We start from the raw sequence: 24,759 nt of genomic DNA, 5'->3' as shown, positions 1-24,759 counted from the left end.
ATCAGTAAGGGTTCCAGTCAACAGTAGGCTATTAGTAGTTATGTTTTCAGGAGTCAAAAGTTACATACAGGATTGTTTTAGTAACCTCCTCATTGTTTGAAAGTCAACTATACTTCAGTCATTCCAATAAACTGTATTACTAGTTAAAATACACAAAATCAGCTTGTACTGCTTGGAATGCAAAAGCCTGATTGACAGGCTTCACCATTACACAGTCTCCATTTTATATTTGTTAAACATAAACAATTTCTGAAATATAGTTCTTTTGGTTTTAATAACAAAATTATTTTGTTTACTAGAAAGTTGGAAACTAGAGCAAGCTCACTGAAAAATGTAACATCTTTTATAATCCCACTAACTAGACAGACACAACCACAATCATTTTGAAACACACCTTTCCAAGTTTTCTGCCCAAATGGACATTTTGACCCCCGAGAAGAAAGTGTGGACACATTAACCACACTAGAGACCTATGGAGACATGAAGCAAGGATGACCACATAATTCATCATTCCATAAGGGCTTCTTTCTTTCCTTCCCTTATTAATAATCCAAGAAAACATCCTTAAATTGGGGCTATCCTTGGCAAACCCAGCTGTAGGGTTGCCCTACATACCTGAATAGCTCAGCCTACTGATTAGAAACCTCCACTTTAGAAATAGTACCATTCATCAGAAGAGGCTATGAATTACAAATTATCCTTCCCTAGCACAATTTATTTTTACCAACTGGCAAACAGGGGAACAAGAAGATAAATCTAAGTCCTAACAAATCCAAAATTTTAATGAAAGACGTTTTTTAAAAACTGCAATAGAATTAGCATCAGAAGATGCAAGATATAGATACCACCCCTTCCTTCTTAGGTCAGAAAAAATGTTGACCCAATTTGTCCTTGCACAGGAAGTCATTCAATAAAAAACAGAGAGAACAAAGGACTTTTTCCTGAATTATCAAGGCATCAATGAAACAGTACGCCCAGTTCTCCACACCCAAAATAGTGTATCATTTGGGGTTTTCTTCCCCTCTTTAAGTAGGTCAGAGCCCTTAAGAAGGCTGGAGGGGAAAATCGAAAGACATGGTTTCAAATATATTCCTAGAAGCTGACATGATGAGGTGGGATGAGAGCAAAATAAATAAATAAATATAACTTAATTAACAGACTCTAATTCGACAGACCCAGATATAGGAACAGTGCTCTACAATACAAAGCAACAACAGAAAAACCACCTAGGGGGAAATCAGAGCATAGATTCAAAAAGAGCGATACGTAATTGATAACAGTAAGAAAGCCAGAATCCCTTGAGCTTATTTCTTTCCTCCTCTTTTTAAACAAGATCTTGCTTTGTAGCAGCTTTCGCTTTTGGTTTTCTGCCTTGTCAGCAACCGTTCCTTACCTACAGTCTATTTCCTTTCCTCCCTCCGAGTACTCTTTTCTGAAGATGAATTCTGCTCACATTCCCCACCTCTACTGATGATATTTTACCTACAGGAGAGGGAAGTCAGTTTCCAAATCACATACGCTGGGCTCAGCCTAAAAGGTCATAGGTAATTTTTTTTATAAACGTACTTTTATCCTTTCATGGAGTGATAGTGAAATAATTTTATCTGGAAGCAGGGGAGAACAAACACATTTTAAAACATTTCTTTAAACAGAGTCCCAAGAATACAGAAAGGGTATAAAAAATCACATGAGGCATTACATATTATGTCTGGTTTGTAAAGTTCTCTACATATAAATCCCAGACAGAAATTACAAACAGGCCAGGATGAAGGGAGAGGGAGAGAGGGAGGGGAAAACGGAACAAAAACCTTCTTAACGTTAACAGCCTCAACACAGATTGTAGTTTCAGAAAAGCACAGGGTGAACTAACAGCTGACCTTTGAACCTCATTTGTCTCTAAAAATGGCAAGATCGCTGAAGAAAGAGGAAGCATACTGCCTTGAAACATTTTGTAAAGTGTTTTTTCTCATATGTTGTATTTTCAACATGCTCTTGATTTATTGGAGGGCTTTATTTGCCACAAATGAAAATATTTACCGGATATTTACCCAGATGTTTATCAATATTTTTACCAGATATATATATATATATATATATATATATATATATATATATATATATATAATATTTAATGAATATTTGCCAGTTTAAGATGCTTAATTTAAGTAATCTTTGGCAGCACAATTCCAGTGCACAATCTGCAATGCTTTATTATTTTGTTTAATAGTTTGGCAGGTAATCTTTTGCCTTTTTTTTTTTTTTTTAAAGAGAGAGTGAGAGAGCATCTTAAGCCGACTCCACGCTGGCACAGAGCCTGGAACAGGGCTTGATTCCACGACCTGAGCTGAAACCAAGAGTGAGACATGTAACCAGCTGAGTCACCCAGGAACCCCTGCAATGCTTTATTTTTATTATTGTTTTGTTTGTTTGCCTTTTAAAGAATGATCAAGAACCATTTTGCCAAACTGATGGAAAGAATATAGAGGCAAAAAGATACAAGGACTCCAAGTGAAAACACTGAAATGGTGTCAGAATACAAAATAACTTTTTAAAAAGAGACTATATGGTAGGGAAAGAATGTAAACTTCTTTTTGAAATTCTGCTTCTAAAGAACTCTAACTCTAGGGGCACCTGGGTGGCTCAGTAGTTTAAGTGTCCAACTCCTTGATTTCGGCTCAGGGCATGATCTCACAGTTTGTGAGTTCAAGCCCCACGTCAGGCTCTGCGCTGACAATGCGGAACCTGCTTGGATTCTCTCTCCCTCTCTCTCAGCCCCTCCTCCACTTGCACATCCTCTCTCTCAAAATAAATAAACTTTTAAAAACTCTAATTCTGACACCAAAATTAGATGGTAACAACCTAAGGTACAGAACAGGACCATCAAGCTAAATTTAGACATTCCCTCTCTGTGGCATCTAAGCCATTTATTGAATGGTTAAATTCATAATTTCCCAACTGGTATGCATTATTATATTTGCTTTATACACATACAGAAACTGAGGCCCAGAGAAGGTTACCTACTTGCCCAAGGTAAACAAAGCAATCTGGTGTCTGAGCGCATTAGAAAATCTGGCCTGATTCCAGAGCATGTGATCAGAAAACAATACCACCCACTACCTCTTAAACATCCGTTTTATAAACATTATCTCTTTAAATCCTCACAATTCCATGTGAGGTGGGCATTATCATCTTTATTTTGAAGATCAAGAAAACCTAAGACTTAAGTTAGGTAGCTTGCCAAGATTTAGTTTCTGGTCCGTGGCTCCAAAGCCCATACTCTCTCTTCCAATGTATCATGCTGCTTTCGGTACTAATATTCTATAAATCTATCACCACAAAGTGTTCCCTTCCCTTACAGGAAACGATTCCATGCAGGATGGAGATGAAGTAGGACTTGATCTTTTGTTCCCACAGCCTCTCCTGTTCCCCCCTTCTCACACCCCTATTGCCTCTCCCAGTGAAGTACTGAGACAATTCTCAAGGACTCACATTACAATCAGTAACTCCCTCTACGACCACCCACCACCCTTCTCAAACAGACAACTGGAAAAGCTTAAAGCTATTAGAAGGAAATCTTCCCCGGAGAAAAGGTCACCCGGGCAGGGCCACTGTCAAGAGTCTGCCATTCTATGCATGATAACCTTACTCCAAGTCCAAAGACCAAATCATAAACGGATATGTATTTTTCAATAAAAAAATCAAGGGGCACCTGGGTGGCGCAGTCGGTTAAGCGCCGACTTCAGCCAGGTCACGATCTCGCGGTCCGTGAGTTTGAGCCCCGCGTCAGGCTCTGGGCTGATGGCTCAGAGCCTGGAGCCTGTTTCCGATTCTGTGTCTCCCTCTCTCACTGCCCCTCCCCCGTTCATGCTCTGTCTCTCTCTGTCCCAAAAATAAATAAACGTTGAAAAAAAAAAATTTTAAAAAAAAAATTAAATAAAAAAATAAAAAAATCAAATATTTCCCCCTGCTGCCATTTCTATCTTGTGCGATTATCATCTGATTCATGATGGGCAACATTTCTAGGTCTGCTACCTCATCTATAACGCGAACAACACCATCTCAAATGCCCCTGTCGTTTCAGAGCTCTAAGTTATCTGATAGGATCCCTCTTCCTCTGCCTGTTCGTGAGGAAGAGGCTGATAGTTTATGGGGGGTGGCGGGGGGGGGGGGGATGGGCTGTAGACAAAGCCCCACAGAAAGTACAGCAGAGTATTATCAGGTTCTACTGTATACACAAAGATCCACTCACAAGCACACACACAAAGTCCAGTCTGAAACAAGCAACGAAAACCACCCAGAGCCTGGGCTTTGCCAACCCAAAATGAATCCTCTATTTTTAGCTCACATCCACACAAGACAGGGCCTAGCCTGGCCTGCGGCAGCCAAATGAGCAGCCAGCTGGGCTCACCAATGAATCTTAAGGCAAGCCGGATCTCTAATCCTTAGGAGTAACCTTTGGCTTGACTACAGCCAAAACCTGAATATAAGAACAGAAAGCTACAAAGGCTCAAAGCCTACCAAGGAAGCAGTTATCTCAAATATGTAAGGCTACTTCCTGTATTTTATTGATTCTGGTAGACGGCGTGGACAAAGTTCAAAAAGCCTGGACATCTTTACATTGTAATCTCAATTTTCCAAGTCTGTATGTCATTTTACAGTTGAAGAACATGAGAAGGAGCAGAGGTGACCAAGATTAAATTCAAAATCCCAAAGTCACTTGCCAAACAACCTTAAATAGTAACTAGTGAGTTTAGTAAGGGCTGTGAACCAAGTTGAGAATTTTAATAAACTCTGAATTTGAGAAGAAGTACAGAATTTTAAATTTCAGTTATCCAGATTATAATATCCATAAATCAGAGAAGACTGGTACACAGCGGCAGTTCAGCCGAACACCTAAGATTTAAATGTGAAAAATGGCATCAACAAAACTTCCCCAGTCCAATCTAGGGAGTTGCGCCTAGGGTCCTCGCTGCTGGCATCAGACAGATGCAAGGGAAAGAGCACTAGACAGACAGAAAGCAGTTAAGCTCCAGTCCCAATTCTGCCATTAATTAACTGGTATGCCTCCAAGGCTCCTGGCGCGCGGGCAATTCAAACATCAGGTAAGTGTTTCCGGGAGAAAAGGGTTCAGGCAGAAAGATGCCACTGGAGTCCCCACGGAAGATAGTAGGAGTCCTTTAAGGTTTCCGAGCACAGGGAGGTTGGGTGAAACAGCTACAGAAACAAACATCTAACAGAGCTTTTCAGGAGAGAGCAAATTAAGACAATATTGCCCAACAATACTGTCTGATTAAAAAGAAAAAATTTTTTTCTCAGTGTAAACCTCCTTACTAATTGGGAAAGAAATTAAAAATCTTTTATGCAAATAAAATTTGTGTCTACTATATGGGCTACAAGATGTGCCAGGAACGCCACCAAGATGGATGAAACTCTCTCACCATCTAATGGGGTGACGGGCAGCTTCTCAGATGTATCAACGGCTTTCTGGGAGACACAAACAGAGAAGGACCCTCTGCAGGGGCACAGGAGGGGCCATTCAAAGTGGGGACAGCGTCTGAATGGTGAGGTCTATGCAGAGGGAAGAGCACTTATGAAGAAGGCGAGGAGTGAAGAGCCAAGGGCAGCAGGAACTGCAGGTGGGGGGCACCCAACAGTGAAAAGACCTTCTCAAGCCTGACCAGGAAGTCTCTCGTAGGAATGAGATCCTGGAGGTGACACAATGGGCAAAGGGGAGGGGCTGGTGACAGGCAGCAAAGAGACTGAGTAGCACTGGAGGCCAGAGGCAGGAAGGCTGAATAAAAGCAGTGCACTAAGGTCACAGAGAAGCACAGGGTTTGGGAAGGATGCTTGCAAGGGAATTAACAGGACCCGGTGACCAACCAGATGTAGACTCTGAGGAAAAATGAGGAGGTCACATAATGCTGAGGATTTTGAGTCTATACAAAGCTATAAATATTCACTCTTTAAATTCAAATGAGCAGTGTGACAAAATTTTAGAGATAGAAGGACCATTCCTGGTCACAGAGGCCCCACACTGTGCTTGACAGTTAAGAAGTAACATAAGCGGGGCACCTGGGTGGCTCCACGGGTTAAGCATCCGACTCTTGATTTCAGCTCAGATCATGATCCCAGGGTTGTGGGATCGAGCCCCGGGTTGGGCTCCACACTGAACGTGGGGCTTGCTTGAGATTCTTTCCCTCTCTCCCCTCTACTCATACTCTCTTTCTCTGAAGGAGAAGGAGGAGGAGGAGAAGTCGTCACATGAGCAAGAAGTCTGGCAGAGAGATGACAGCGGCTCCAGTAGCTGCTACAAAGAAAACCTTGAAAGTTACATACACAGGTGACCTCTGAACAATCTGAGGGTTAGCGGCACTGACCACTATGCAGTGGAAAAGCCACATACATGTAACTTCAGACTCCCCAAAAGCTTAACTACTAACAGCCTACTGTTGACAGGAACCCTTACTGATACCATAATGAACACATATTTTGTATATTATATACTGTATTCGTACAATAAGGTAAAAGGAGAGAAAAGAAAATGTTAAGAAAATTATAAGGAAAAAAATTCACTTATAGAAGTGTAAAAAAAAAAAAAAAGGTGGGTGGGGGACGCCTGGATGGCTCAGCTGGTTGAACCTCTGACTTCGGCTCAGATCACGATCTCACGGCTCATGAGTCTGAGCTTCCTATTGGGCTCTGTGCTGACAGTTCAGAGCCTAAAGCCTGCTTCTGAATCTGTATCTCCCTCTCTCTCTGCCTTCCCCCTCTCGCATTGTCTCTCTCTCTCTCTCTCTCTCTCTCTCAAAAATAAATAAACATTAAAAAATTAATTAAAAAAAAGAAATGTAAAAAAAAAATAGCTGTGTTTAAGTGGGACCCACACAGTTCAAACTCGTGTTGTTCAAAGGTCAACCATCCACATCAGCAAAAATCCTCACTATTTGCTGGGCCAAGATTAGGGAACTTCTTTCTATCCTTTTATAGACCTTATAAAATTTCCTGTTGCCTTCTGCTTTCTTTCAAAGATATTTATAATGTTCATTTAAACCCACAGAGGCAGGGTAAAACTTTAACATTTAAACATACAGGGTAATTTTTGTCCTTGATCCTAGAGCCCCTGAGGGCAGCCATATAACAAAAGAATTATTTAGTCCCTCTCCTCCCCCTACAAGTACATTTTATGAGACAGAAAAGTGAAGCACAGAGTGGCCATGTAACCTGTCTATCAGCACAGTCAAGAAGGATTAAACAAGATAAAGAGTTTGATTCATGGCCAGTTACATTTTAGGTTTCAAAAGGCATTTAGGTAGTGATGTAAAGTAGGCAGGTGGATATATATGTCTGCAGCTCAGAATGGAGAGCTGAGATATAAATTTGGGAGTCATCAGCACACAGATGGTACTCAACACCATGGAAACAGATGAGATCATCTTCAGAGGGAATGCAGGCAAGAGCAACAGGCCTAGGACAGAGACCCTGCGGAAGGGCCAACGTTTGGATAAGGGAAACCAAAGAAACTGAGGAGGATGGCTTGTAGTTCATCTTCTACCCCAACTTCTTTACAAACCAACAACGGAAACCTTTTGTGTTAAGCGTATCTATGTATTTCAGTGCCAGATATTTTAAATACCGAAGACTACCACAAATTTTTACCAATTTCAGTTAGTAACAGTAACCTCCAACTGTTGGGAGAAGAGGGACTGTACGAGTTAAATCTGCTGATGAGTGGTATTTCCAGATAAAGGAAGATTTCTCTTTATGTGACTAGTTCATGGCTTAAATGTCTGCAAGAATCAGGTAGGTGAAGGGGCCTGGCTGGCTCAGTCAATAGAGCATGCAACTCTTGATCTCCGGGTTCTAAGTTCGAGCCCCACGTGGGGTGTAGGGATTAATTAAAAAATAAAACTGTAAAAAAAAAAAAAATTCAGGTAGGTGAGTGTGAAGCACTAAGAAACACAACGATAAATGGTGGGTCCTGTGCTACTGGCACGGGCTGGGCCTCTCCTACTGACATTCAAATTTGGTGGATTACGGAGAAAAATGGAGGGTCCTGGTCCTTACAGTACCATGTGAACTGGGAATCAAAACCACGTCTCTATGGGTTCACAATTACAGCACAAGGCTGCATGTTAACAGAAGTCTTTCCTCCTGCCATTAACCGTTTTTCTCTAGAGGTGAAGTGTGAATACATTCAGTGTTGTAAAATGGAAGCACTTCTTAAAACTCATCAGCTCTGTGGCTCTGGGTGTTATCTACATTCCATCTGTGAAACAGAGATAATAATGCTATGAGGACTAACTGAAAGCATGTCTGGAAGAAGTCCCTAACTCGATGACCATTAGGCATTAATAAATGAGGAAGAGCAGGAGAAGAATGGGATGGACTAAATGATGATGACCTTTCCAAACTATTACCACTCATCATCAAAGTGCAATAATACCTGTGCAGCTATTAAAAATCACTCGAGTACTTGGGGCGCCTGGGTGGTTCAGGCAGTTGTTAAGCATGTGACTTTGGCTCAGGTCATGATCTCCCGGTTCACGGGTTCGAGCCCTGCATCGGGCTCTGTGCGGACAGCTCAGAGCCTGGAGCCTGCGTCAGATTCTGTGTCTCCCTCTCTCTCTGCCCCTCTGCTGCTGACGCTGTCTCTCAACAATAAATAAATGTAGAAAAATAAATTTTTTTTTAAATCACTTAAGTACCATATATATCCCCCTCCCCCCCAAAAGGAGCTACACCTTTTACAGGGTTCTCATTTTATTGTTTGAAGTTTTTAACCATTAACTAAACAAAATATGACAATTTTTAATGTTTATTTTTGAGAGGGGGGAGGGAGGGGAGGGAGGGAGAGAGGGAGGGAGAGAGCATGAACAGGGGAGGAGCAGAGAGTGAAGGAGACACAGAATCTGAAGCAGGCTCCAGGTTCTGAGCTGTCAGTACAGAGCTTGATGCAGGGCTCAGACTCACAAACCACGAGACCATGACCTGAGCAGAAGACAGACGCTTAACCGACTGAGCCACCCAAGTGCCCCAAAATATGACAATTAAATGGTGCCTAACAAAATGTATTAGACAGTAGCTAAAATGAAGGGTTATTTTTTTAATTTTAAAAAGATGTTTTAATGTTTTATTTTTGAGAGAGAGAGAGAGCGCGAGCAGGGGAGGGGCAGAGACAGAGAGGGAGACACAGAATCCGAAGCAGGTTCCAGGCTCTGAGCTATGAGCACAGAGCCTAACAAGCAGGCCTCCAACTCAAGAACCGTGAAATCCTGACCTGAGCCAAAATTGGACGCTCAACCAACTGAGCCACTCAGGTACCCCCTAAAATGAAGTTTAATTCTTGGTATGAAAATTGATTGTATTGATGATCTTTTTTACCTTCCCCTTAAAAGGCTGTCACTACTTAAAGGAGGCAGATCCTATGATTCCAGAAGGTCGGAGTCACTGCCCCTCTTGCCTAAGAAATTGCATAATTCTCTTCACATAGAACAGATTTGGGGTTAAAGACTTCTATGTAAAGCCAGGATGGGAAATAAGGAGAAGAGGATAGCAAAAACGTGAATTCTGTCCAGGTGTGCCAGTCATCTTTGCTTTGTTTCACGGCCAAGATTGGCACCCCTAGTCTCTCTGCCTTCTTGGTGCTTAGACACTCAAGTTGCTGGAGAAGGACCTGAGGGGTGCATATTCTTATTAAACGCATGCAACCTGACTCAGGACACCTCGTACATAGAAACACTGGAAATCTTTGTCAGTCGGTTGTACCCCTGAGGTGCAGAGGTTGGAACCGCAAGGTTGGCTGTGCAGTAGTACCTCGACCACCAACTGGAGCGTGACACTGTGAAATCATAAACACACTGGTTTTCTTACCTAGAAAGTGAAGAGAGACCCATCCACACTATACATCTACAAGAACTGTTGAAAGAATTAAATTAACAGTGAACAGGAGAATGCACTGTAAGGCACTGAGGTTATTACTCTCTTCTCCGGCTAGAGCAGAGAATTATAGAATTCAAATTCTACCAACACTAGTATAATTTAGCATAACCAATCTCGGTTTTCTTAAAGAAAAAGTAAACTGGTCAATTTCTTTGTACAATGTTCCAAGGCTCTAAATTCCTTCACTTTAAGTACTGAAAGTAACTGGTTACAAGAGTCCAATGTGGAACCTGAGATGAATCACTTCACCACTTTGGGCATCAGTTTTCCTCATGCAGAAAACACGCGTGGAGGACGAGCGGGATCTCCAAGCTCTTTTCTGGCTAGGACTTTTTTGTTCCCCCATTATATTCATCTGTACATGTCTGGTCACAAGAACTAGTGAAATGCTTTTGATTAGTTAATAAAAACGAGTCATTCCAACTGAGTTACATCATTCATAAGTGAACTTTTACATTCCACCATCCCGACTGTATTAAAGTTAGAGGGAAAATGACAATTTTCATAGTGTGGTGATCACTCCCAGCATGAAGGACAGGAAACATGAAGTGTAAGTCTGCTATTTCTTCGCATGAGCCCTTGTTGCCCACATGCCTCTCAAAGCACAACTGTTGCTCTCAAAGCAACAAACAGTGCAAAGGGACACTGATGTGCTGCCCCAGTGGAGAAAAGGCTGGCTGTGCCAGACTGAGGCGGGACACACCATCATTTCACATTCAGAAACACACAGGATTCACTTTATGCACATGCAGGGTGTGACGCCACTGAACTCTTAGCGGGAATTCTCAAGTTCAAAACTACAAAAAGTATCAAATCATATGAGGTAACTAGACAGAGCCTCAACTTTAGAAAAAGTTAACTTTAGGGTGCCTGGGTGGCTCAGTGAGTTGAGCATCTGACTTTGGTTCGGGTCATGATCTCATGGTTCATGAGTTCAAGCCCAACATCGGGCTTTGCACCTGCTTGGTTCCACATTGTCGGTGCAAAGTCTGATTGGGATTTTCTCCTCTCTCTCTCTCTCTCTCTCTCTCTCTCTCAGAATGAGTAAATAAACTTAAAAAAAATGTTTTTAAGTAAACTTCAGATCTACTTTAAAACATCAGATTGAAAGAAATTTCTTGGGAAATGCCTCACTTGAGTTTATTTAAACTATCACTACAGGGGCACCTGGGTGGCTCAGTCAGTTAAGCTTCTGACTTCAGCTCAGGTCATGATCTCACTGTCAGTGAGTTCAAGCTGCATCGGGCTCTGTGCTGACAGCTCAGAGCCTGGAGCCTGCTTTGGATTCTGTGTCTCCCTCTCTCTCTGCCCCTCCCCCGTCCTCCCTCCCTCTCGCGCATGCGCTCTCGCGCTCGCGCTCTCTCTCTCTCTCTCTCTCTCTCTCTCTCTCTCTCTCACACACACACACACACACACACACACAAATAAACATTAAAATTTTTTTGAGCTATCACTACAAACAGATCCATCATAACATCTAGTCCTAAGAATCAGAAGGCCTGTCATATTCTCCATAAAATGTGTGATTCCATCCAACTACCAGAAGGGTGAACCACAGATAAGCAGTTCATTTTTGTCGCTGGCTGTTAAATATTTTACAGCACCTCTGAGAGAAGCAGGGGTAATAACTGTCTTCTTTTTCTCCAGGAGCCAGGTGGACTGCCATGCCAAGCCCAAGCTACCGCTGAGAACATGACTGGCCTGAGGGCAGCGAGAGCAGCAGGAGCTACTCAGGAGTGATGGCAGTGGAGGGACAACATGACGATGGGCCGGACACTGCACAGCTCATTACACCCAAACACGATTTCTGGATTTTCTCACTTTGCAATGAATACTTGCATCGACGCTGAAACAGAAAGCACCACAGCAATAAATCCATCATTGATACAATCTCAATGCAATCTTGCTTCAACTACAAAAGCTCAGGAAAAAAGGTGTCAATTTATTAACCACAAAAATCCTGTAATCATGACTAACCATACATAACACAGGAAAAAAATACTTAAGGTTTGACAGGCCGACCGACCACCTGTCTTTAGGACATCTCCATCCATCCAAAAAAATAAGGAACCGTCCTCTTTATAAAATCTTGGAGAGGAATACACTTCATAGCCTCTCTTGGTAATCCATTTCAGTGCTTAACACTCAAGGCATCAAGGCATTCATCCACCCTCTGTCATTCAAATGGTAAATTCTGCCATAATGTTTCCACCCTTTTCCAGAGCAAATGAGTAACATTTTGCCATCAACTCTGCAACGTATCTTGCAACCTTTGATTCTATTTTACAGGGGAAAACGCGTTTCTTAAGACTTTCCTAAAAGACCTTTATGCTCGCAGGAGTGTGTGCATGTTCTAAACATGGGCAGAACGTCTCCCTTGCTAAATCCTGTCAATCAATGACTCTTGGCAAACTTCAGCATTAAAATTCAAAAGGCTTACCACTGCACAGAAGAATCCTCTCCCCTCTTTTCCCACCCTTTCCTTCACCTCTTTCCCAGCCTTACATTATCATCTCAAGTTCCCACGTGGCACCACCATGTTTCGCTTCACTCTGATTTCTCACATGCTATTTCCCCAGCGTGCAACGCTAATCTGAGGACTGGGACTTCACATTCCGTCCTCCCGCTCTACAAAGTACACACACCCCTACCCCCCCCCACCCTCCACCCCCCCCCCAAAACACAAATTCTAGCAAGAAAAATGCAGTTGGCCAAAAAGAAGATCTTGCCTAAAAAGGTGATTCAGTTTTACAACAGAGTCAGTGAATGCTTACCGAACATCCACAAGGCCCTAGTTTGACAAGGAGGGTTAGAGAATCTTAATTCCTGTACATCTTTTTAAAAATAAAAAAGAGTGCTCGCTTCGGCAGCACATATACTAAAATTGGAACGATACAGAGAAGATTAGCATGGCCCCTGCACAAGGATGACACGTAAATTCGTGAAGCGTTCCATATTTTTTGGGTGATGGGTATTGAGGAGGGCACCTTTTGGGATGAGCACTGGGTGTTGTATGGAAACCAATTTGACAATAAATTTCATATATTGAAAAAATAAAAATAAAAAAGGAAACTCTGCCATGTTTTGTCATCTGTCTGGGGTGAGAAGCTTCTACGATACAACTTCTTGAAATCCCTTACAAAATTAAAAGTCATTAACAAAGGCACTAAGTATACCTTAAGCATTTCGTGAATGCTTGACTGAATAAAGAATCTACTGCCTCACACTTTGTTAAAGTTGACTGTATGGACTTGGCTTTCATTTATGCACACCCAGCGGAACGCTGAAGGTGTCATGGTAACAGGTAGCTTTACGAGAGAGAAGAGCTAAGAAGCAGAGGGGACTGCTGTCAACAGTGTCTAGTACACTGTCAACCATCATCTATAGAACACTCGAAAAGAAACAACTGAGACTCCAAAATGAGAGTGTAAGCAAAAAGGTCCTTTACACGCTGCCAGGAAGAGTGTAAAGCTCCAGCTTTGCAGAGGCAATTTAACACTCCCGACCGAGAGCCTTACAAGCTGGCTTTTCTAAGTGATTCCATTTCTAAGACCAAGACTCAATAAAAAGAATTATGGTGTACCTATCCATATCATGGACTCAGTCCTATGCAGCCTTTAAAAATGATACCATAAAAAAATGTCCACAGAAGATTACTTAATAACCTAAGAAAGACCGCATATGATAACGTAAAAAGCCAATTCCAGAGTAATGTGCCAGTGTGATGTTGGGTTTTCTTGTTGATGATGGTAATGCCGTGAGAGTATGTCTGCTTGATTTTTATAGATCTACTGACGCTAAAACATAATATTAAACTTAAAAAATTAATACTAGAGACTGACCTTTTATGATGAAAGTATGGTGCTTTTTGTGTTCTTTTTATCTGAATTTTCAAAAACGAATAAACATATCTTCTGAAAAGGATTATGTTAAATAATACATAACATAATTAAGTTAGAGAAAAGGTTTACTTCTTCTGTAGGAACTAGTAGATTTTCTCCTTATAGAGAGTAAGCAACCTATTTTTTTCCTTAGTTTGGCTGCCAGGAGACTCAAAGCCAAATCTGCCGGTCACCATCAGCAGGTGCACAGCAAATGCCACATAACTGGCGGCGTGTGCTTCTGACTATCCGCCATCGTAACCTTCTAGTCTGACCCGCATTTTCTCTGGCCCTTTTTCTACTGCATTGTAGATCTGCTTCTCACTAGCCTCCAAATCCTTTTGTGGGGGGAGTGTGGGTGGAGGGGGGAAAAGAAAGACGGAAAAAGAAGGAAAGGGGGAAAGGAGAAAAAGGATGAGGTGGCATTTGCAGCAGCAGGATATTGTTCTAGCTCTGTAATTTTCACGTTAATTTATTGAACGTTAGGTCCCAGCACAGTGGTTACTGTACTACGTGTAGAATGAATGAACGGACAGAACACCTTCCCAGCTTGAGAAATGCATGTCTCTCAGGGGCCCTTCCTACTCCAAACAGTTGAAATCTTCTTGAATTCTGGTACCTTAGCATATGGTTATTAGAACAGTGCTCACCAGTATTTGTGCAGATTTGAAACATCAGAAAAACCCAGAGATACAGTTCTTAGTACAACAACAGTTTGATGTGTATGCCTTCAATCTACAGATAATGAATGCTTATAGTACTCACAGGACTTGAAAATCCTTTCCTATAAATCTACACAGGTCTGTGGCTCACAGATTGTAAATCAATGTGCTATACAGCACAGAAGAAAACTGTTTACCATGAGCTGAATTTAGATGGCAGACATTCTTTTCTTTTGAGGCTGGCACGAGTTTTTGTTTTGTTTTTTAATTTGTGCCATTATTTAAAAGGAGAGATCTGGGGCTCCCGGCTGGCTCGGTCAGTGGGGGAAACAACTCTCGATCTCAGGGTTGTGAGTTCAAGCCCCATGGGTAGAGATTACTTCTAAGTAAAAATCTTTAACTAACTAACTAACTAAATAAATAAATAAATAAGACTAAAATGAGAGCTCTGACAGAAAAAACTAGTCAACTTCTCACAAAAATCACAAAGGCTGGCAAAATTTGGCCTGGATTTCCACATGGCAGTAGCCAGCAAGAGCTGATCCACAACCACCTCTTTATTTACTTATTTATTTTGGAGGAACATGGGTTCTTTACAAACATGTGATCTCAAAAACACAGCATGCCATTATAAAAACTGCACCACATACCTACAAGCAAAAGGACAGATGTGTAACCGTACCAGGCATCATAACTTCATGCGGTGTGTCTTTGCAAACCACGTTATTTGTGTGCACAGCTCTTTTTATACGTACACACATACACACACAGCCTCACACACTCTGGGCTTACAGAAGTGGCAACACCTTTAGTAGTTTTTTATCGCCTGTTTTTCACCTTTCTTGCTTTTTTTTTTCTACAATGCCTTTTAATAACACTGTTATTAAATCTTCTACATCATGTTTTAATCTCTGTAGCATATTCCTTACACTGGGATAAACTATAACAAATTTAATACTCTCATACTGCAAACCATTTATTTCCAATAGCTTTGCTACCATAAATGTGCAGAGTAATTTACAAAGACAATTTTGTTTTATTTTTAATGTCTGTATTTGAGAGAGACGGCGGGGGGGGGGGGGGGGGGTTGCTGCAGAGAGAGAGAGGGAGGCACAGAATCTGACGCTGGCTCCAGGCTCTGAGCTGTCAGCACAGAGCCCAACGCAGGCCTCGAACCCATGAACCTTGAGATCATGACCTGAGCTGAAGTCTGACGCTTAACCAACTGAGCTACCCAGGTACCTGTGTTTTATTTTAGACTTTGAAGAAGAATATGAAAGGATGGGAGTTCTCTGGCCTCCTTCTCCCCAGTTTTCAGTCTCTTTTCCCCTCATTTTAATTCAGTATCGCAGCAGCTAGCTCTTTACATGGGTTTGTGGTCTCTAGCGTTCCAGAGTCTGCATCTGGCCCTTGGTCCTCACTCATCTCAAAAGCATCACTATTTGCCTTTGGCAAATGTCTGTAACCCTTACACTGTATACAGCTCTAGCCTCCATGTAAGTTCACCCAAAATGCAATTGTTGGTTATTTGTAATTCTTTCAACAAATGCCAAGAGCTTCCCGCTGGTGTGGTCCATGACTAGATGCCCACCAAACTGCCCAAGTTAGGTGAGGGGAGGCCACCCACCAAAGCCTCTTCTACACAGAGCCTAGGCTTCTGTGCTGCCTTTGCTGGCCCCTGATTTCCCAATCACTGAGTGGGCAGTGCACAGCCGCTGCTGATAAATGCTGGATGGATGCACAGAAGATGGATGGATGACAAATGTAAGCTACACTAAAATCAGTCTTTAATTTCTTCCAGCTATTGGCACATAAGGAATTCTGCTCCAAAGGGAATCTGCAATATGACTGTTAGAAGGAGAGTTATTTTTTATTGTTGTCATTGTTATTCTTACAAAAGCAGTGCACATTTGTTCAAAACTTCCCTTATCTACCATCTGGGGGGGGAGGGCAGATCCCACAGGGAAGAGGAAGTGCTGCTGCTGGGGTACAAACCCACGTTAGGTAATACGGTACCTGGGACTTGGGACTGAATTACAACGAACCGCGCACTGAGAAAGTGACGCTTTTCCCAACTTCTTTCAGTCTGTCTGAGTATATCAAACAGCATGTCTCACTTTGGTGCTAACACATACACTTAAGCTCCTTTATGACACTTGCCAATTTAATTTCCCTTGTAAACAGAGGGAGCATATGGCACAGGCCTAAGCCTTTATCAGACAACAGAATCTGGACAGGATTTAACAGTAATTGTTTTTAAAGGTTCTGGTAGGGATACAGAGATTTCCTTTTAAAGAAAATTAACTTTTAAAAAGCATTATACAAATTTTATGTTATGTGCATCTTGCCACAACTAAACACAAACAAAGAACATGATATTAAGTAACAGTAAAGGATGGAGTACAACCACGACAAAGAGCACTGAGGTGATATACACAATACTGACATTTGGGAGATGAAGGGCTCTGGTTTGATGTTACCAGTTTGGCAAAGAGATGGGAAGCGTTCAGATTTACTTTAATGTCCATTTTACATTGTAACAAACGTAAAAAATATATATGTAATAACAAACTGTGCATTTTTATGGTGATAGAAAAACCTAACATTTGTAACCTTGACACTTCAAGTTAAATTAGCTTATGACTACAATTGACAACATAGGATTATATATAACTATGACCACGTACAGCTATACTTTATTAATCTAAAACAATACCATAAAAATAAATGACTCCCTCTATACCAAAAAAGGTCTTCCCATAAGGTTCCTAATTTGCAAGCTGCAAATGATGATATAAAAATATTCTCTAATGAAAACACTTCTATATTTAAGATCGTAAGTCAGGGCTAATAGTACACCAGTAAGTAGACCAAATGTCATTGATACTCCCCTCTGTCAAACAGCAGCTGTGACAAATGCTACAAAGGAGAGGTACATGGTTCTGGAAGGGCTTATAACAAGTGTAATTTGACCTAGGCAGGGCTTCCTTGAGATGGGAAGGATAGGAGCAGCGAAAGAGCAAAGCAAGAGAGATAGAACTGGAGTCAGAGGAGTCTGCGGTTGGGATGGAGAATGTGGGTGCTCACTGACCCAGATACAGAGTTTTCCTTTATGCCAAGAACAGTGGGAAGAGGGCTGAAGGGTATGTAAAGTGGAGAGTGACCTGGCCTGAGCAGACTGGTGTTCTGAAAGGTCTGTGCGGGCTGTGATGTGGCAACCCTCCAAAGAAGTGTCAGAATCAAAGTTTAAATTGGTAACAAACAAAATAACCTAGAAATTACTCCATCTAGACCACATAAGTAATGACCAACAGGAAGGAAGCTCAGCTAATTGTCCAGGTTTGTTTTGTTTTCCTAACAGAAATTAAAAGACAGTAGTACAATTTTATTCAGACATAGGATACTGAAATTTTAGAGACTATGAACAATATGAAATGTAACACTCTACAAATTTAACACTATAAAAAGTTGATATAAGATTGGAACATATAGGGGTGCCTGGGTGGCTCAGTTAAGCATTCGACCTCGGTTCAGGTCATGATCTCACTGTTCAAGAGTTCGTTCAAGCGCCACATCGGGCTCTGTGCTGACAGCTCAGAGCCTGGAGCCTGCTTCAGATTCTGGGTCTCCCTCTCTCTAGGCCCCTCCCCTGCTCGCACTCTGTCTCCTCTCTCTCTCTCAAAAATAAATAAACATTAAAAAAAAATTTATTTTTGATTGGGACATATCAAAAATGTCATAATTTCCTGGTCAGACCCAAGGTGGTCCACCTGAAGGGTTTAAGAAGACTGGAGGTCGACGGAAGGGCTCTCAAGGATGGGATGGCTGAGCACCAAAACTGAGGCCCAGATTACTTCCCTGGTTCTCACCCCAAGCTTTTCTTTTCTGTTTTGCATGACAGGCTTCTAATAAGGCTTAAATAAAGAAATAATTTTGGTATTCAAACCAAGTCTGAAAACTAATGGTAACAGCTGTGGCCTCTCGGATCCAGTTCTGAATCAGTCAGTGGGAGGGCAGTACCTCAGATGACTGACTACACTTCGTGGCTGGTTCCCATTTGGTCTCAACTTTTAACTCTGATCTCCTTCATGAAAGCTGGTACTCAGAAACAGTCCCTTATCTGCATCTACTTCTCCTCAAAAATTCTGCCCTTATCTGCATCTAATTCTGCCCGTTCACACTGGCACACTTATCAGAATTCTTCTTTTTTAAGTTTATTGTATTTATTTTCAGAGACAGAGAGGGGAGGGGAGGGGCAGAGAGAGAAGGAGAGAATCCCAAGCAGGCTCTGTGGAGCTGCGTTTGATGCGGGGCTTGAACTCACAAACTGTGAGATCATGACCTGTGCCGAAATCCAGAGTCAAATGCTTAACTGACTGAGCCACCCAGGCCCCTGACCCATCAGTATTCTAACAGAGAGAAAGAAAAGGGGAAGGGAAAAGACATGGGAAGGCAGAGGTAAAGGATATGTGCCGTACCAAGCGAACAAGGACCTGGGGCAGGCTGGTGTGAGTGCAGACTAGCACATTCACTTTGGAAAACTGGCAGTGTCCGCTAACACTTAGCAACTGTGCTCCCAGGTACACACAGGGCAGAAGTGCAGGCATAGATCCACTCCCCAGAAGACAGGTGTACAAATGCTCACAGGAGTGGCAATCCTAACAAACTGCAGACGTCCCGCATGCCCATCAGTAGTAGAATGGATACATAAAGCGAGGCACATTCAAGTGAATACCACACAGCAAGGAGACGGAACTAACTGCCGCTGCTGCACACAAACACGAGCGTAGCGCAACGTAACGCATGTACGGAGGGTTTCTATTTGCATGTAACGCTCAAGGGCAGATATAACTGAACAGTCAGATGTGGAAATAACCTCATCTTTATCTTAATACTGAGTAAGACCCAAGATAGGGGCGCCTGGGTGGCTCAGTCGGTTAAGCACCCGATTTGGGCTCAGGTCACGAGTTCAACGGTTCACGAGTTCAAGCCCCGCATCGGACTGTGTGCTGACAGTGCAGAGCCTGTTTGGGATCCTCTCTCTCTCTCTCTCTCTCTCTCTCTCTCTCTCTCTCTCTGTCTCTCTCTGCCCCTCTCCTGTTCAAGTGTGCACACACGCTCTCTCTAAATAAACAAAATTTAAAAAGACCCAAAATGAATCAAAGTCTTAAAATATTAAAAGTCAAAAACTTTTTTTAGGTAAGCCTAGCAGAAAATCATAGTGACCTTGGGCTTAGCAAGAGTTTCTTAGATACAACACATAAAACATAAACAACAAAAGAGAAAAAAATAATTGGATTTCATAATGATCTATGATCTGTGCACTTTCCCATATATATCTTCAATAAACATATTACTAAAAATTAAATGAAAACAGCAGAAAGCATAAGGACTGAGCGGAGGGAGAAAACACAACCAGCCACGGTCATCTCTTCTAACCCCTCAGAGAAAGTGGTTCTCAAGTACACCCGCAAACAGACGGAGGCAGAGGTGAGCATGAGCAAGGGAAAAGCCGTCACCACTAACTACCTCTGCCTCTTCACTACAATGAAGAGGAATTTTTTTTTTTAAGATTTATTTGTTTATTTTTAAGTAATCTCTACACCCAACAATGGATCTCAAACTTACAACCCTGAGATCAAAGTCGCATCTCGACCTACTGAGTGAGCCAGCCAGGCGCCCCAGAAGAGGGAATTTTTAATAAAATTTGGCTATCCTCCATGACTGCTCTTAGTTCACACCATAGAGACATGGAGGAAAATACGTTCAACATAAGAGCAAATAAAAGACGCCTTGGTCCTGGATCCTTTTCCACCAAATATCCTACACTTACTTCTTTCTCCAGGTGGTCCCATCCTGATGTTTTTGTTTTCCCTCCCATTCCCCTTATTCTTCCAGGCTTCTCTTTTTGCTTTCTGCAACCACGCATCATTATCATATGCCCTTTTTTCTTTCACTTAAGAGGCTCCAAAATAAGAAAAGGAATTAAAATACACACACAAAAATAGCACAGGTTCTTTATGTGTTTCAAATGCCCCTCTTCTACTGGGGTAGGGGCAACAATCTCTAATCTTTCTTACCAATCCTGTTTACACAGCACTGGCAGGATATAGGCCATAGCATAAATATTTTTATGATACTTTCTCCTTCTTCCTTTCTCTCTCCTCCTGAAAAAAAAGCAGCTAGCAATTTCTAAATTCAAGTGGGATGCTAATGATCCAGGCTTGCACTTCCTATCTCTTCCAGGATAAAGATCCCTTTAATCACCAAAATATCTCTTTCTCTCTCAACCTCTCTCCCTCCCTCTCTCCCCCTCCCTCCCTCCCTCCCTCTCTCTCTCTCTCTCTCTCATGCAAGTGCAAAATTATCCTTTTATTATCTGTTACCTGAGAAAATACAATAGTAGGCACTGCTACTTAGTTAACTTTTGACTGACTGTGAACTTTATTAATTACAACAACTTTTGACTGACTGTGAACTTTATTAATAACAATAACATTTACATTTCACAAGAGCAAATGTGGCCAAAGCTTTGTGTGAACATAGGTTCCCCAGCTTCTCGAGACCTTCCTTCCCCTCACAAACTCCACAGGCCTCCCTGGAGTCAGCCCGGAAACACTGGGAATCCTCTCTCTGAGCACTCTGGGCTCAACTCTTCTCACTGATAAAGAATTGTCCAATTTCGTTCATGAGTTCACTGAAGAAGTAGCAACACAGTTTGTCCAAAATTTCAATAGAGCAAAGTGCCTTCTGCTCACTCAGGACCTTTTGAGGTTGATTTGCCAGAGTCTTCCCCACAGCAGACAGACAGACAGACAGACAGACAGACAGACACACACACACACACACACACACACACACACTCTCTCTCTCTCTCTCTCTCTCTCTCTCTCTCTCCTCACTTAAAACTTGCATGTGGAAATGTTTAAGAAATGATTATCTTTTTTCTAGATATTATCATGATTACTACTCCTTTTCCTCCTCTTTCCCACCTAGTCCACTCCATAAATTTCCAAATCCCAGAAGTGTTATGGCTAAGAAGAAACAAAAACTTGAAAACCTAGTTTTTATATCAAATAAATGTTCACAGCTTTCTTTTTTTCATTAAATGGGGGTAGGTGAGGAAGTAAAACTGTGCCTGGCCCTGTCACTACCATGTTTAAGATGAATGCATTCATTCATTCAACAGGCAGCAATTAAAAAGCAAATACTCATAGTAGGATATGCTCCTAAAATCTGCAGAAGGGGGCTCTCTTGCAACGGATACGTGTTCCTCTTAGCTGGTAATAACATACAAATCAGGCATCATTTGTTTTTGTCTTTTTAATTCATTCAATAATATTCTCTGTCCTTAATTTAATAATTGAGTAAGTTGACATTTTCCCCTTTCTCTGAAATATAAAACCAAAAAATAGAATTATAACTTTCTGTCACTCCACTGGACTTTGTCCCCTGAGTCAGCCATTCTGAACAGTACTCCCCACCTCCCCTGCAAAAGAACATTTAGATGGATCTCCACTCTTCTTTTAAAGGTAAAAATACAATCTTAAATCTCAAGGTGGTATTGAGATCCATTAAGAAAACATATTTTCTAATTTAGGTTCCAAAACAATTTTCAAAATTCCATATACTGCTTCAAATCGTATTCGTATTTTTCAATGAAGAACCCTAAGTCTACAGAAATAAATTTATTTTTTGTTTTGTTTCTCCCGTTTTACAAAACTGTCTGAGCAAGAATTAATTCAACCAATACTAGCTGTCACACAGGACTAGCAATTCTCACTAAGCGGGTTAAAAATAGGAGATGGAAGAATTATTAGGAACATCACATTGCTGTTTACAGTTATTATATTTTTACTTATAAAAATGTTGCATTTCCACTCCACTCAGTGGTCTGAAATATCAAAAGATCATTCTATCCTGCAGACAGTGAACGAAATCATTTGTGCCAAATGGTAAGTTTTGGTTTCTTGCAAAGCAGCTTCTCCCCTCTTTTAAAGAAGCAGGGTTTCTTCATCATTTCTACCCAAAAAACCATGTGGAATACTGACCATATGTAAATTCCAAATAGCTGAATTCAGGCCTTGACTCAAACAGCTAAATTAAAAAAAAAAAAAAAAAAGTCAAAGACTTTTAAAATTAAGTAACCGGTGAACAAGGAATTGAATGAAGAATGTGATGGTAATGTTACGTGATACGATAGAAATGCGTGAGCAGGATATAGCACTACTAGGCTATGAATTTTTTTTAACTTTACATTCTTGCTTTTCAAATTCTTTGAAACACATTGAAAAGCCAAATCATTTGACTACTCATCACTGTATGCCTTTTACAAAGAGGAGAAAAAAGAAGTAACTTCTATTTTTAATGTATTTACATTAATGAAACAACTTCTATGTTTGCAAAGTGTTGGCTGACCCATAAATTAGATTTATCACCCATTAAGTCAGCATATCACAACTGCCATATACATGTCTAAGCACCCCCAAAAGAATAACAAACAAAGCAAGCAAGCTCTGGTAAAACTGTGTATAAAGCTGTCACAAGCATAGTGGCTGGTTTCTGAACTTTAAAACCATGACCACATGCATCCTCTGTTTCCATCAAATTTAACTACAGGATCTTAGGTATAAAGATTTAAAAAATAATAAATTATTGTTATAATAATAAGTAAATGTAATCACCAAAATATTTTAGAATCTTTCCTTTAACTAGAGAAACCTCATCCATTCCTAACTTGTTTCTCACTAATATTCTTCCATTCTGTTCAACATCCAATTTATCAATAGAGAATTCATGCTACTCAAAAAAGCTAACATAATCATTGCTGCCATCCCATTGAGAATGCTCTTCCCTGGTAACAGAACTCCAACATCACAGTTGGCGCCCGGACCGCTCACTATTTACACCACCACCCTCTCCCCTTCCCAACACCACCATTTTACTGGCTGAACATTCACAAGGCTGAAGATTGTTTTTCATCTCAACAAACAGAATGTTTAAAAACTCGGATGGCTAGCCACAAACCAGGAGTTAGAAGCTACGTGAAAATAAACACAAATGTGAAGAAATTTTTCTATTTTCAATTTCTAAAGAAAGCAGTTAACATCTTATTTGTAATGCCCTAAATTATAGCCAGAAGTCTTTCCCCTAATTACACTAATAAATCGATTTAATGTCATCATTTTGCCATCAGATCATGTCCTCCATACACTAGTGTACTTTAATTAAATCCATTTTACCATGGTAGGCTGTTCACCTCATTTTTTTCCCCAGTGCTTTTCCTCTATCTTCCTCAAGTACTAAATCATGTCCCCATAATATTTTCCTAAATATTAAATCTATGAAAAAGATAACCTCAAAACTAACCACGGATGAGACAAATCAACACACCTTCAAAATAAAATATCAACATAAAATATGAACTATTAGGTAACCAAGAGAAGGGTAAGCATCAACTATATGCCCAAGAACCTCCATTTAAAACATTATGTAGTATACACAATTTTGGCAGAGAGAAGTGAACACAGTATTTACATACCAATACAGGCAACTATATTATTAGCCTCATTTCTGGCTTGAGATAAAATTACCTTTATTCCACTTATTAAGTAAAATAGCCATTTTAAGGAAATATCTCCTTACAGGTATAATCATTTGATTGACAGACAAAATAATTGCTTTAAAAATACTTCTGAGTCATTTTGTCCTTACCTGCAGGCATGAACCATTACTGCATGCAGTGACTGTTCCATTTCCTAGCACAGACTTGAAGAAGCATCATATCTCTCTTTCAGAATGTGACTAATCTGTGGGTTTGCAATTCCTAAGCTATTTACAAATGGCACTCCCTTTCCATATAAGAAAATATTTATTACACCAAAAGCCAAGTATTTTTAACCTAGATCTTACAAATAATGTGATTTTGTGTAGCAACCATCTCCAAACATAGGAAGAAAATCTAATACTAATATTTCCTTAAAGAAAGCAAGATTTTTGTTTTGTAGCGAAGTAAATTATTTTTTAAAGCCTTCAACAGCTGTCACACATGAACTAGCGCTCTGCTGTGCGATGGTGTGCATGCTGCAGCTGATTAAGCTTCACTATTTTTTAAAAAATCAATTACCCTTTGTAAAAGCAGAACAGCCTGCCCAAATACACATCTTCGACACAGCACAATGACCGGCATGCAGTACGATACGTTATACAGCAAACTTGACAAGAAAAAAATACGTCCTGCTTGTTTCTTAGCAATGCTACACCATTAATTGTTCATG

The 24,759-nt window shown here is 40.9% G+C and overlaps 1 protein-coding gene and 1 non-coding gene across 12 annotated transcripts in view; one reads left to right on the top strand and one right to left on the bottom strand.

Annotated features, from left to right (window-relative positions):
• Positions 1 to 24,759, bottom strand: part of SRPK2 (SRSF protein kinase 2) — a 257,229-nt gene that overhangs the window by 133,055 nt on the left and 99,415 nt on the right. The gene's annotated exons all lie outside the window — the stretch shown is intronic.
• LOC125161438 (U6 spliceosomal RNA) lies at positions 12,794 to 12,900 on the top strand. Its single transcript, XR_007150625.1, has one exon. It is a non-coding gene; the product is annotated as a U6 spliceosomal RNA (small nuclear RNA).

The sequence above is a fragment of the Prionailurus viverrinus genome, chromosome A2 (assembly GCF_022837055.1).
Source record: "Prionailurus viverrinus isolate Anna chromosome A2, UM_Priviv_1.0, whole genome shotgun sequence".
In the NCBI taxonomy this organism is placed as follows: Eukaryota; Metazoa; Chordata; class Mammalia; order Carnivora; family Felidae; genus Prionailurus; species Prionailurus viverrinus.
The sequence above is the reverse complement of the archived record's forward strand: the minus strand, read 5'-3'. Positions and strand labels throughout refer to the sequence as shown.